This window comes from Pteronotus mesoamericanus, unplaced genomic scaffold, assembly GCF_021234165.1.
Source record: "Pteronotus mesoamericanus isolate MK-2021 breed Mesoamerican mustached bat unplaced genomic scaffold, CSHL_Meso_final contig_84, whole genome shotgun sequence".
Taxonomy (NCBI): domain Eukaryota; kingdom Metazoa; phylum Chordata; class Mammalia; order Chiroptera; family Mormoopidae; genus Pteronotus; species Pteronotus mesoamericanus.
In genome coordinates this window covers 4,904,872-4,920,516 of record NW_026555267.1, presented here as the reverse complement: position 1 = coordinate 4,920,516, position 15,645 = coordinate 4,904,872, and the positions used below count along the sequence as shown (strand labels likewise).

Genomic DNA, 15,645 nt, shown 5'->3' with positions numbered 1-15,645 from the left:
AAACCCGATACAGCTCAAAGCCTACTTTTCCACTTATTAAACATTTAGAATTAATCTGAAGTTTGGAGTTCAGCGGAGATCTTACTTCAAGGCAGAAATATATTCTTTCTAAATTAACCTTTAGTGGCTTAATCCAATCAGAATAAAAATTTATCAAATTTTGTTTGTTTTGGAGGAACTGACCAAGAGTTCTAAATTTGAATCTAAATGTAATAAGATATAAATAATAAGATTCTTAAGTTGATTTGGAAGAAAAAAAAATCAGTGAGAACTGGTAAGCACATTTTGAAAGCCAACAATAACAACAACAAGAAGGAAAGGAGGAAGGCGGGGCAGGGCCCAAGGATTTAAGGTACATATAAAGCTGCAGTAGTGGGTGCTGACCAAAGAAGAGGGAGATAAAACATCCATTCACCCAGTCAGTATTTATTGACAAAGCAACTGAAAAGACCAGATGCCCCAAATGGACCTCGCTTATATAAGCATTTATTTATGATAATTGAGGTATCACATAATAGTAAGTGGCTGCGACAACAAACTATTTGGAAAAACGTTTAAAGTGTAGACTTTCATCTCATACCATACATCAAATGAAATAATTTCTTAGATGGGTTAAATAACAACAGACTTGGAAGGAAGACTAGGTAACTATGTATGTGAAAAAGATTTGATAACACAAAAACACCTGTGTTTAAAAAACTTTGAAAAATATTACAAAGGCAGTGTCCCCATAGGTGAAAATATTTATGACAGATTTGGTAGAAATAGGGTTAATGGCTACAGTAAAGAGATCTTACAAAATGATGTGGGGGGAAAGGGAAGACAGTTAGCACTTAATGCGAGAGAAATGAGGAAGAAAAGGCAGGAGTGGTAAGGGGACACAGATAACCGAAGGGACATACGGGCAGAGTGGCAGGATGTCACCGGTGGTCACATCAGGGAAGCAGCAGCCTTCCATTCTGAAGAATTGTGATCTAATTAACAAGTTAATTTGAAAACTATGGTCATAGACAATCCTCAGCAACCACCATGGATGACAACAAATCAAAGTATAATATTTTCGAATAGGGTGATTTATTTATGTAGGGTTAGGTATGACCAGAGGAGCCTTGTTTTTAATTCTAAAGTACTTTGTGAATATAAATCATGTAACACAATGTCACAAGTCCCCTACTGAAGTAAGAATACCAAAAGTGTTTCTCACATGGTAAGCTGCCAAGATAAGAATTTTATAGTATCAACGGCCTTATCACTACTTCCTCCTTGGGTAAAATTTACTAGTTTGTCAGCCAAATTTATATTGCTCTAACCCAGAGATGTTTACAATGCACCCTGAAAGGTGCCCTCTTTGCTAAGAACTGACTACTAGACTTTTAGAGATTTGTTTTTGTTTTTAGTTAAAGAAGGGAAATTATAGGGTGTAATGCCCACTTTGGACAATCATGCCTGTGACAACTCACCAGCAGCAGGGCACCTTTTCTGGAATGCTTTGTACAAAGTGAAGGTTTTGCTCTCCTTTCCTTTTTCTTTTTTTTTCTTTTTTACTAGATCGAGAGCTCCTTGTAGAGAGCATGTCTAACTTTCACAGTGCATCCATACTAAATAAGCATTAAATACATGTTTCTAAATGCCCATGCCAAATCTCCCTTGTAAGTTACTACAGGCATTTTTTTAATGAAACCATTTGTTAAAGAATGCTGAATATCTCCTCCCATGACCATTTATCCCCCCTATACCTTCCTCTTCTCCCTGGCAATCACCACACTGTTGTCCCTGTTCATGATGTATTTGTCCTCTTTTTTGCTCAATCCCTCCACCCAACTCCACCCAGCCCCGGGACCCCCACCCCCCGGCAGCTGTCAGCCTGCTCTCTAGGAGCCTGTCTCTATGTCGCTTGTTAGTCCCTTTTGTTTATTAGATTCCACATATAAGTGAAATCATATGGTGCTTGTCTTTCTCTGACCGGCTTATTTCACTTAGCATAATGCTCTCCAGGTCCACCTATGCTGTTGCAAAGTGTAATATTTTTTTTTCTTTTTTACAGCTGGTAAATACAGTGTACAGGTGGTGTCCTGTGGAATTGTGCACCTGAAACCTGTATAATTTTGTTAACCAAGTGTCACCCCAATAAACTGAATAAAAAGGAAAGAAAGCAAGATAGCTGAATGTGGTCCTTGAACAGCCAGGAGATAAGTGGCTCATGGTATGGAATCCAGAACCTTAACATCATTTCTAACTAAGCCAACCAACTACAGAAAATACTGTAATCGAATGAACTGCAAGGTTTCTATAAAGAATAAGATCATTGCCCTTCCAAATTCTTCCAGTAGTGAAAATTCTGTGATTCGAATTAAACTGACACAATTAACATGGGTTCTATGGTATGAATAGAATAATAAAATTTCTCTCAGAAACCTTAAAATGGTAAAAGAAACAACTGCATGAAAAAGAAACAACTACTTGGAAATGGGGATTCTGCAAAAGACATCTGTGTTTGCCAATGCTTGCTTAGAATGCTACATTCACCTCCACTGAATCACTAGCTATGGCTGGTGTCTGGGCAAAGAGGAAGGCCAGCTGGCTGTCCTCGCGTTCTGTCCCAAGCACGCTGTCTTTAACTTAGGCAGTTTTCGGGCAAAGCCTAACGGTGAAGAATACAGCGGTCATTTTTTTGTTCCACAGAAAGGGAATTAATGTTGAAAAATAAATCCAACCAAGTTTGTTAAATAAGGTTCTCCACTTAGGCTGCTGTCTATCATTGTAAGAGCTTTAAAATTTCTTTTCTCAAAGAGACTTCTTTCCTTTTAAAAATCATGTTATGATAACTGCTGATTACACACAGTTGCAAGAAATAATACAGAAGTTCCCTGTATTATCTGCTCAGTCTCCTGCAATGGTTATATCTTGCATTAGTATAGCAGAATATCACAACCAGGGAACTTCATGGGTACAATCCACTGACCCTAATCAGATTTCACCACTTTTATATGCACTTGGCAATAGAAAGGATCAACCTATAGATACATGCAACGACATGGATAGATCCCAAGGGAATTATGTAGAGTGAAAAAAGCCAGCCCCCTAAAGTGACACACTGCCTGATAACATTTATAAAACATTCCTGAAAAAACAAAATTATAGAGATAGAGAAAAGATAGCGGTTGCCAGGTGTTAGGGAAGGGGGATGGATGGAGGTGGCCGGGGTTAAAGAAGAGTATTATTCTGAGGGATGTTTGTAAAGAGGGTTTTTCATAGAACATGAAAGCTGATATCCTGAGGACCATCTGCAATGGAAACATAAGACCATTTTACTATAGCAACCTTTTAGAACAGAAAAGACTGACAAATCTAATATATGTATTTTTCTTTCTTTTCCTTCTAAAGACAAAAATGGCACCTTAGAATACTTACTATACCGAAATACTATAAAAAGTTCGGATTACTAAAGAAAAATAAAAAGAGTATGGGAAATCATCAATTCTGAAAATTAGAGATTTTACTGTTTCTTTAATAAATGCACAAAGAAACACAATCTCTGAAAGTGTAAAACATGCTACTTCTTTAGCGATCATGCATTATTGGTCCTTTTAGGGATTTATTCTGTCCTTAAAGTTTCCTTTGTTGCTTAGTCTATAAGCCAAGAGAGCCCACATGCCAGCTGCACCAGCTGTAACTGAGTTTATGTTCAACCACAACTATCCAGAGAGAACCCTGTGCTGATTTGACCTTACATTTCTGACTGAGAACTCAAGCATTCAACCCAACCTTTGCACAAGCAAGGCCAGCTACAACGGGGCTTATTTGAATCTAGATAAGTTGCCAAATGAACAATTTCCTGTGTTTCTTTAGGGCAAAGACTGGTTGAGACAAGCTAACTATTTTGGTTTTGGACTTTTCACCAATTCACTGCTGCCTTAGGTCATAACACTATACTGAAAGGAACTTTAAAAACAACTTAAGTGTGAGAGCAGGTTTTAGAAAGTTGTTGATCAAAGAAGTTGCTAGAAGACGGCCCATGCCTGTTAAAAGTTGTTAAAACTTGAAGAAAAAATAACAAGAAGTGCAATTTTATGGGATATTGTGCTCATGATTTTAAACTGTAGAGCTGGTTTATTCTGTAAGGCATAAAAACACATCAAAAATACTTGGATTTTAGCAAGCAGTACAGCCAATTCTTGACAAAATAGTCAGTAAAGTATTCTGGTAGCCACACCTGGTTTAGAAAAGTAATGTACTTCATATTTCTGATGAAAAAATAGTTGTTCTTTCATTTTATATTTTTTCTTTCCTCCCTCTCCTTTCCTTTCTCCCTTTCCCCCTTTCTTCCTCTTTTTGTTCTTCATTGTTTTCTTTTGAATTGGTACACTAAAAAAGGTAAATTAATTTCTATAATTTAAAATAGCTAATATATTTTCAAAAGAGGAGATTTTTCTGTTCTTAGGATCAGGCCACTATCTCAAAATAGTTCAATTAAAAGTTTACGAGGGAGTAACCAAAGTATATCAAAGTGTATTCTCTTCTCCCTTTGGAAGTAATTGGAAGCCATTGCTGTAAAATAAATTGAAAATCAATCTAGTAGTATTTTAATAATTAGGTTGACTATATATTAAAGGATATATATGTGTATACATAGTGTAATTATTAGTATTATACTGATTTCATGTCAAGATCTTCGAAAAGATACCAAAAAGAGAGGGAAGAAACTTCACCAAACTTTGTATAACATTATTAATTAAAACTTCTTTACTTTTGATCTCATTTCTGCTACTTGTTAATGGCATCATTACAGACTCTCAATCACCAAATCACAAAGCCTTGACTGCTCCCTCTGAGTATTACTGTACATTTTATCACTGTTAAGTCTGGTTGACTTTACCCTCATAGTATCTTTCATGCAGACCCCTTTAATATCTCTGACATAGTCCCACGCCCACTGCCCAGACAAATACTCCATTGCCTACTATCTGCACAAGCGCTTCTCAAATATTAAGGTGCATGTAAATCACCCAAGCACTAGTTAAGTGCGGATTCTGATTCAGTGGGTCTGGGGTAAGACCTGAGATGGCATTTCTAAGTTCCGGGTGTTGCTGACACTGCTGCCCCTGAACCACAACATTACTAGCAAGGAGGTAGACTTCCAGATCTGCATTATCCAGTGTGCCAGCCACTAGCTATATGTGGCTATTGAGCACTTGAAATATAGTCAGTCCAATAAAGAAATGGAGTTTTAACTTTAATTAGTTTGCATTTAAATTAAAAAACTTAAGGTTTGTAAAATATTTTTCCATTACACAAAACTTTATTGTTTTGGTATAATTATCCTTCACTTTAATCACTGTATCATTTAAGATATTACTGTTGCACTGTAGTGTTTGTTTCAGGAATGTGTCATTTGAGTATACATAAACACATAATTGATCTGGTTACTGTTAATGAGTTAATTAATTTCAAAGTTTTTATATACCAGTGTAATGGTGTGCTTATCTGAATATTTTATGCAGACAGCATGAGTTACAGTAATACATATGAGTCATAATTGGTAATGAAATTGAAATACTCATTTTATTAGAATATAATTAAATTCTTTTGTATTTAAAAAAGTAGGTATGGAAAAAATTTTTAATAAAAAGTTACGGAATATTGTTGATGTATTATAAAGATGCACTAGCTAGTAATATGACCAAAATAATAAAAAGAGGCTACAAGAAGATATGTTGCAAATTTCAAGATGAATGCAATGGCAACTTAACAAAGCTTTCTGTTGTACAAAAATTTCTTTAAATATAAAGAGGTTTTTGCAAATGCATGGTAAATTTGTTAAGACATTTTTCTCTTAACAGTCAAATAAGAAATGATGAAATTAGTTACCTGCAGTCAGAAATAAATGTTCAACATTGGTAACTTTAGCCAGCCATGAAATGGCTTGGAATTTTTGCATAAAAGAGTATAAAACATTTTTATTTAGACTGATATGGTAATTTTAGTTATGATAAAAGATTAGAAGAAATATTTTATAGAATATTAAAGATCTTCAATTAAGGCACAAAACAAATGCCCAAGAACTTTGTATCTTGAATTTCAATTCAAGATTTTCTTAGAGCAATCGAAATCAAAGACAAAATAATGGCAAACTGATTTACATTTTATCACCGATATCACATTATATATAAATGAGCTAAATTGGAAGCTCCAAGGAAACAGAATGTTTATTTGTTGGAGCTATACTAGGATAAGAATTTATACTGACTTTGAAACTTTTCATAATGTAATTAATAATAATTTTACATATTTTATACACTAAACCAATGTTATACAAATAAGCTACAAAAACTTTTAGACAGATGCTTAGTTAATATTGATAAATTTAGAACTGCTTTCAATATATGCAATACTTCTTTGAATTTGTTAGAAATATTGAGTTGACCAGAATTAGTGATGTACTTAACTTGAAAATACATAGTTTTGAAATGATTTTGTCACAAAGATAAAGTCTTCTAAAAGTATGAAACAGTTTTGTCAATATGGATGTAAACATTGAAAGAATAAGATTTTTGGTATTTATTTCAGTTATTGGAAACTTTTAGACTATATTTGTAACATTTGAGTATATAAATCTACCTTTTTAGCTGTAAATCTTGTTAAATCTAAACATAGATCCCGTATTTCCAATGGAAATTTAGTGGACAAATTAAAATGTGCTGTGTCAAATAACACTGACCTCAAAGATCCAGTATTTTTAAAAAATGTAAAATATAGCTTGTTACTGAATTTTTAATATTACTAAATGTCAAAATGATCATATTTTAAACATATTAAAGTAAAACATATTTTAAAATAACTTTTTCTTTTCACTCTTTTTAAAATGTGGCTACTAGAAAATTGAACAATAGGTGGCTTTCATTATATTTCTCACTGGACAGTGCTAGTCTAGACTATTACAAAAGCCTCTTATCTCTCCTTCCATTACTTCCCAACCTGCTGTTAATCTTCCTAAAGTATAGATGTTCTTCATTCACCCCTCCACACATTCACCAGATATTTATTGAGTACCTACTGTGTCCGCTACTGTTCTCAGACAAATCAGAGAACAAAGCAAAGATGGCTGCCCTTGGGGAGCTTACCCTCTAGTTGGGGGATCTATATAAAGGGCAAAAATATAACAAGTATATAACATGTAAGACAGAAATCGGTAATAGCAAAAAACTTCTCCACACATAGTGAGAACTGGAGTGTTAGTGAGGTGATGGTACAGGAAGGTCAGCAGGTTGGAAAGTTAGTAGTGAGAGGAGTGGGGAGGCGTGGTAGGAGATGAAGGGATTGCAGTTAGAGGAGGCCGTGGATGGGGATGGGAAGGCCAGTCAGGAGACTCTCGGAGGCCTTGACTTTTCCTTTTAGGCTTCCACTTAGGGTTTTGGCTTTCACTCTGAGATGGAAAGTCCTGGAGAGTTCCACTTAAGTTTTAAAAGGATGTTTCTGGTAGGACGAGGGTGAAAGCAGGTTGCTGTGATAGGAAGCTGTAACTGCAACGAAGGCAGGCGACGATGATGGGAGTGGTGAAACGTAGAAAAATTCTGCAGGTTTTTAAAAGGAGGGCCAAGTTAGAGGTAGAATGTGATGGAAACGGATGGGTAAATCATACATGGCACAAGTTAATCATTTTTTCCCCTTGTCAACTATCTGCAATGGCAACCCATTGTCTAAGATGTTAGATTGGTATTCAAGCTCCTATATGCTTTGACCCCACCATACCCCCTGCCAAATGTCACTCCTAACGCTTTCATGGTTCCCCGATGTCCCTAGACATTTAATAATGATGATAAAAGAACACAAATCAAAACTTTATTTTTAGGAGCCTACTATATTCCTGACTCAAGTTCTATGAACAAATTATAAGACAGGTATTATCATCACATTTTAGAAATGAAGATACAAACATATTAACAAATAATAGTAAAGTTAGCAACAAAGAGCACCTATTCTGACTCTGAAGACAAGACTTTTCCTTTCACACCAGGACTTTCCTGCTGCATCCTCTCTCTGCCTGGAATGCTCTTCCCTCCCTTCATGTGTTCCAGTTCATGCGTTACCTTCTCTTAAAAAAAAGTCTCCTTATCCCTCCGCCAGAATTACGTTTTCTTCCTTTAAATCAAATAGTGAAAACAAATCATTTCCACCTCCTTCTCAGCACCTAATATTTCTCTTTCTCTTATTCATAATAATGACTATCATAGTTGATATTTGTCGAGTGCTTACTAAGTGCTATATGTACACATTTATAATATGCATTTGACCTTACTTAACACTTCCTACTCTTTTGGGAGTGACTCTGTCATCAGACTCATTTTACAGGTGAGGAGAATGAGGCTTAGAAAGGTGATTTGATTGCCCAAGGTCAAAAGCAAGCAAGAGGCAGGGTCAGAGTACAAACATACATGATCTGATCCAAAGCTCATTATTTATTGGGTTGGCCAAAAAGTCCATTTAGTTTTTCCATAAAAGAAAAGACACATTTCTCATTTTCACCAATAACCCTTATTGATTTGGATATTTTGAGTATGTTGGCTACTTCCTTCATGGTACATCATTGATCATTCTCAACTGATGTCTTGATTTGATCACTATTGACTTCAGCCAGTCTACCTGACCATGGAGCATCGTTCAGTGAGAAATCTCCAGCATGAAACTTTGCAAGGTACTTTTGACACTCTCTATCAGTCACTGCACCTTCTCCATACACTGCACAAATCTTTTTTCTGTGTGTTTCAGTTGCATTTTTACCTTTCTTGAAATAATAAAGCATAATATGCTGAAAATTTGTGTATTTTCTTCCATCTTCAATATTAAAATGGCTACACAAAAATTTACTCATTTTAATGCTATTTTTTTAATGCACACTGATATGACAGCTGTCACAAACACAACTAAGTGCTACTAGAGCCATCTTATGGAATAAAAGCCAATGAACTTTTTGGCCAACCCAGTACTATACCACTCCTTATGCCAATTCATCTTTCATCATATAAGATTCTTTCTCCTGTTTATTTTTTAAAATCTATGTCCCATCTTTTTCTACTGAGTCATATTAAATTCTGATACCAAATTTAGATTATTTATTCATGTAGAATTGACCTTCCTTAATAACAGATACTAATCCATTCAGAGAAATAAATACTGAAAGACCTCAGGTGGAACAAGTAGGTATTGCTAGAAAAAGAAAGCAAAAATGCTATTTTTCTTTAGATATATGTCTTAATCAGCCCACAATGTAATTATTTTTTTTATCAAGTGTGCTTATATCAAGTATATTTTAAAGCTTTTAAGTTCCAAGCATTTAGGAGAAATTCTAATTAAATGTAGGAGAAAACAACACCCTCTAGTTTATTCTACATATAAAAATTAACAAAGAAGATTTATAAATGTCCACCTTCAAGAGGCAAAGAAACACTAAAATGTAAAAAGGCCTGGCCATAGAAACTGATGAAGGTATTGAAAATACAGAATTAAAAGAAACAAAAGGCATATCAGCTGAAGCACAAAAATACTTGATAAACTGGGTGTCTGAAAATTGGCCAACAAAATAGAGAGTTTTTAAAAAAACTTTCTATTTGGAAATCACTTCAGAGGTACAGAAGAGTTGCAAGAATAGAAGCAGTACAAAGAACATCTTCACATCCATCAACCAGATTTACCTAACTCACCAGATTCACCCTTTGACAACATGTTCACAAGAGAGAAAGAATTCTTGTAGGCCACTGACATACACAGGCTGTTGTTGCTGAGATTTTGCATGAATGTGTGTGTGTGTGTGTGTGTGTGTGTGTGTGTGTGTGTGTGTGTGTATGAATATATATACAAATAAACACCTAATTTTTTTCTTAACCATTTGAGGGTAAGTTGCATTCATCATGGCTCTTTACCCCTGAACACTTCAGTATTTCCTAAGTAGAAGGACGCTCTCTTACATACTGTACTACATTTACCAAATTAAGGAAATTCAGTACTTTAATCTACCATTGTATTCCAATTTTGTCAACTGATGCAATTTTATCCTTATCTTTAATAATATCTTCCCCATTCCAGTGCAGGATCCAGTCTAGGGTCAAGATTGTATTTAGTCTTCATAGCTGTTTAGCCATTTAATCTGGTACTTTTTAATCACCTTTCTTCTGTATTTTCATAGCATTGACATTTCTGCAGAATACAAATACACACACACACACACACACACACACACACACACACCCCCCTTTAAAAAACAAACAAACTGTCCTTAATGTTAGGTTTGTCTAATGTTTCCTCATGGCCAGACTCAGGTTATACATTCTCGGCCATGACACAACTAGGTGCTGTTTTGTCCCTCTCAAAGTCTCACATTTGGAATCATACATGACCGTCTGACACCGGTGTTTTGCACCAGTGATGAGTTGTCTTTCACACCAATGACAAGAGTGGTCTGATTTCACTACTGTGTATTTACTATTTTTTCCCCTTGCAATTAATAAGCAGTTTCTACAGAGCCACTTTAAAACCATGCTAATCTGTAAATATTCTGCTCTTCATCAAAATTTTCCCCTAGATTTAGCATCTGATGATTCTAGTCTGATTCAGTCTTCACTAAAACAGATGCAAAGTGCTGATTTCCCAAATCTGGCAGCCACTCTGTAGTTGCCAGTCAGCACTCAACTGACTATAACAGGCAAAGAGCCCTCCTTTCTTCTGATTAATTATCTACTTATTGAACTAATGATACCGACTCATGAATCACTTATTTTTCAATGGTTTGCAGTTCATTACTGCATTTAATTACCTTGATCTCGAGTACTTCCAGATTTGGCCAGTGAGAGCCCCTGCGAGCTGGTTTCCTGGGACAGGCCCCCTTCATTCTGAATACTTCCTTATTTTCTGTTGCAACATGTTCCAGGCTCACCTTGTACTCACCCTCCCCCAGTCCTAAAAACAGTCATTTCTCCAAAAGTCCTGGGTTCCTTTGAGGGGGAGTGGTATCTGGACACTTAGATATGCTATCGGGGTGTCTGCTTTTGGGCTCTTTCAGTCAACAGAGCTGTGGATGCACACACATGCCTGCACACAAATACATCTACATGCATACATATATACATGTGCATGTATACATTCATATGCACATATACATGTATTTAGAAATGATGCATTCACAATGATACCTCCAGTTCTAGTCCATCCCACAACATTCTTTCTTGACTTCCTTCATTCTATTTTCTATGTCTTTGTTTTTTCATTGAGATTATGGATGTCAACAACACATTCTTTGAAACCTATAATATATCTTAAAATTGTTTCAGAATTGTCTTGGTCATCCCCCTAAGAAAATAAAACATCCTAAAAAAATTCAAGATTTGTTTGCAATTCTTCTCCAACTCAACCCCAACCTGTCAAACACAACACAAACACTGTGGTCATAAGTGACTTGAATCGGTTCTTTCTTCTGTTTTCCTTTAGCATGGTTATGATAGTCATTTGAGACACAAATGGACTTGTAGTTTTAAGTTCATTTTGCTTTTCTTACCTTGACTGATTTCTTTACATACTTTTTGAAAGTACAGACGATTAACATACACCCAAAAGTAAAAATTACATAAAATGGTACTTTCAGAGGTGTCTGCCACTCCCTCCTGTAGCGTATCCACCCTGTGTCTACCCATGTTGTAGCCAATAAAGTTCAATGTTGTGTCCTTTATCCCTCCTTTGATTTCTTTTGTAAAGATAAAGAGATGTATATTTTAATTTCTCTTGTTTATAAGAGATCGCATACTATACACACTTCTTTGTGCTTTGCTTTTTTTTAACTTGATAGTATCTCCTGGAAATCACTCCATATTATCTGAGAGACCTTTCTTCACTTTCCTGCAGCAGCATAGAACCCCATTGTGTGTAAGGACTGTAGTTTATTCACTCAATTGCCTATGCTTAGAGATTACGGCAGCTTCCAATAGTTTCAATTATAAGGAATACTACAATAAATACTGTGCATGTGTATTTTAATATTATTAGAGGCATATCTTCTGGACAAATTTCAAGAAGTGAGATTGCCAGGTTGAAGAGTAAACGCATATGTAGAAATGACAAAGTTTTCTTCACGTGGGTGTACAATGTTCCATAACCACCAGCAATGTATGAGAATTCCTGTTTTGAAACAGCAGCAGTGCAATACCAAGCTTTCGAATTCTTGCTACTCTGATGGCACAGTTGTTTTTTAAAAAATAGTTCTGTTAAGGTATAATTTACATATAACAAAGTTTACTCATCTTAGGTATATAGTTTGATAACTTTGCTTCACCTAAGGTCACAAAAGCTTCTTCTAGGATTTAAGCTTTAGTTCTTACATTTAGATTGACAACCCATTCAGAGTTAGCTTTTGAGTATGATATGAGGTAGGGGTTGAGATTCAATTTTTCTCACATAAATATTCTTGCTATATTATCAGGCATTGTAACTAGCATCTTTCCCCACTGAACTGTATGAACATTTTTCAAATATCAAGTGACCACAAGTGTGAGTCAATTTCCACTGGTGCAGTATGCTATTAGCTCCAGGTTATTATTTGTGTAATTGAGTTTTGCATATTAATTTTATATCTTGATAGCTTGTGAATTTTTGAGTTAGCTTCTATCATTGATTCTCTTGGGTTTTATGAACTCCTATTATGTCATTTGTAAACAGTTCATATGCCCCTACTTGTTTCTCCAGTCTAACTTCATTTTCTTTTCTTTTGGTGCTACTTTCATCAGGTTTAGGGATCAAACATTAAACTCACTTCAAGAAAAGAATTTGGAAATTTTCTTTCATTATTTTGTACTTTGTAGCCATTTACATAGTTTGGGGATGGATTACCAAAGGTTTGGTTAAATTCCCCTGTGAAACCCTCTGGCCTGGTTTTCTTCTGTAGGATATGTTTCTAGATAACTTTATTTATTCTATGGATATAGGTCTGTTGAGCTTTCTATCTCTACTGAGGTCAGCTCTGGTATACTGTATTTTCCTAAGAAAACCTTTTTTATTTAACAAATGTGTTAATCTCATTCACGATAATTAGGATGACTGTTATGTTCAATCTCCATTGTCATAATGTTTTTTTTTTGTTGTTGAAATTACTGAGTACCTTATATTTACTGCATTTCTTTTTTTCATGTATCCCTTCTGCTTTTTAAAAAACATTCTTTTGGTATTTAGGAAGGTTTGTATTTTCATTCTATAGGTCACATGTGTACTGTTACATTTTTAAAATTACTTTTTATAGTGCTTGAAATCCTATTTTTACCTGGTCATTTACTGTGTAATGTCAGTTTCACATGGTATTCATTGACTACTACCTTTTACTTAAAAAGACAATGATCATATTCTGCTCCTTCCTTTTCCTCCATTATCCTCTCATTTTTTAAAATAAATTGCACCTTTTGGTTTTTGCTAGACATGTAATGTTTTCATGTTATTCTTTTACCCATGAACTCACCCTCATTTTAGTCCAAGTTATAAAATAACATATGTAAAATGCTTACTGTTTGGAAGTTCGCAATAAAGTCAGTGCAGTTACCTTTTGTGGTCTGATGAAACTCATCCTCTGCTGGAGTCCTCGGGAATACTACATGGCAGTATTCCAAACTGTTCTTCCACGGCCCTGACGTCTGAGTGTCAGCTTGGGCATATACAATATATCACTTTCTTCCTTTAGTTTCTTGAAAAGGTTGCTCCACGACTGCCTTACTTTACATGTTCTGTTGAGAAGGCTGATGCTGGCCTTTGTAAGTTATTTGATCTTTTCACTTGGAGGCCTGTGCATTTTTTCCTCTATTTTTTAAAGTCTAATAGTTTTACTGAATATGTCCTAGAGTTGATCTGTCCAGGTCAAATTTTCCTAGTACCCAAAATAGATTCAGGTCTTCTTTTAGTTCTGAATAGTTTTCTTGGATTATAGTCCTAAATATTAGTGCTGTTAAGTTGGCTTTTATTTAAGAAACTCTTTTATGGCTTTCATTCTCATTTTCCTGGTTTTCTTTAATGCCTTTTCATTTGAATACATTCTCCCTTGGGCAATTTGTAATTTAGTTTTCTAATTTGATTTTTGTCTTTTCCTTCTCTTTCTTTCCTAAGTTTTATCAAATTTCATTTCATTTCTTCCAGTTTTGGTCAATTTCTATTCTTTGTTCCTTAATTCTGATTCTTAATGCCAAATACTTGCTTGAGAATACTTAATTGAGTTTGGAGTGTGGTAGTAGTTTTTGTCAACATTGTTGAAATGTTTTGAAGAGGAACGCATTTAATTTCTATTGTCTAAGGAAAGCTTTATTTCATATTGTCTAATTTTACAATTGTTCTGTAATGATGGGGACAGATTTTTTTTTTCCTATTCCTTTTTCTTTCATAGAAAGAGTTCTCAGTTCAACAGCACCCTCTTCTGTGCAATTTCTTTTATGGATCTTGTTGATGGTTGTGGAGGGGGTAGATGGAGGAGGTAGATGGAAGAGGTTTACTAAATCCTGTTTCTCTCATTTATGCTACATCCTTAATTTTTCCCTCTTATATCCTCCCTTCTCTCCCTCTGTCTCTCTTTGAATTTTTACAAACGTTTGAGCTGAACATTGCCAAGATGTGAGATCTCAAATGCTCTGGAGGAATACATGCACATACAAATGTCTTAAAGATTCCTTTCTGTATTTCAAGTCATTTTTTTACCTTTTGAGGCGCTGACCAGTACTTCTGTGCAACGCGTGCCCCCAGGCCAGCCTGGTGAGGGTTATCCGATGTCCGCCTCTCCCTCCATCGCCTGGCCTCCCAGGGCCCCGGCCCCTGCTCTATTTATTTGATTCTCCCCCAGAAGCAATGGCCTTCAGGGCTGCCGCCTCTGAGTGTACACACCTTCTCTCAAGTCCCAAGGACACCCAAGTCATGACCCTATTCAGTATTTTGGCATTAATTGTTCCATTTTCTCTTTCTGGTGGTGAATTTATCTGTACTTCATCTAAGTGCTGTGTTTCTCCTAATTCTTTTTCAGTTTTGAAGCTTTACCTCCTCTGCTCTTTGCATTCCAGGTCTCAGTGGCAGGCAAACTGCAGGACTTTGATGAATTAAAAAAAATGTTATATATGTACTTTGAAGGCTGTGGTGTTCTCTGTCACATAGTCATATTGAAGGTGTGGGTCCAGTATGATTTTATTTACTCTATTGGTTTTATGTTTCCTGGGGGCATAATATTGGGGATATTCAAAACCAGGTGATTGCCACTGATCTCTAACAATGTTCTCTTAACTTTCTCGTCTTATTATTTTATTTGTTTGTTATCTGTATATCTATTTTATGATATCATGGTATTTCTTTCGTTGTAAGCTACCTAAAATTCTTTGAAGAACTTTTTACTTCAAAGTAAAATAAATTTTTATTTTATTATTTTTAAATTTTTTAATTGTTATTCTATTACAGTTGTCCCAATTTTTCCCCCTTCGCCCTCCTCCGCCAAGCCCGCCCCCTGCTCCCACAGTCAATTCCCACACCGTTGTTCATGTTCATGGGTCATTCATACATGTTCTATAAAAGTAAAAAATGCTCTTTCTTACAGGGTTATTTATTTTATTGCTTAGTTTGCTTTTACCTTTAAAAATATGAGGTATGGGT

The 15,645-nt window shown here is 35.4% G+C and overlaps 1 protein-coding gene across 1 annotated transcript in view; it reads right to left on the bottom strand.

Moving 5' to 3' along the window:
* Positions 1 to 15,645, bottom strand: part of STXBP4 (syntaxin binding protein 4) — a 136,433-nt gene that overhangs the window by 71,976 nt on the left and 48,812 nt on the right. The window lies entirely within an intron of this gene.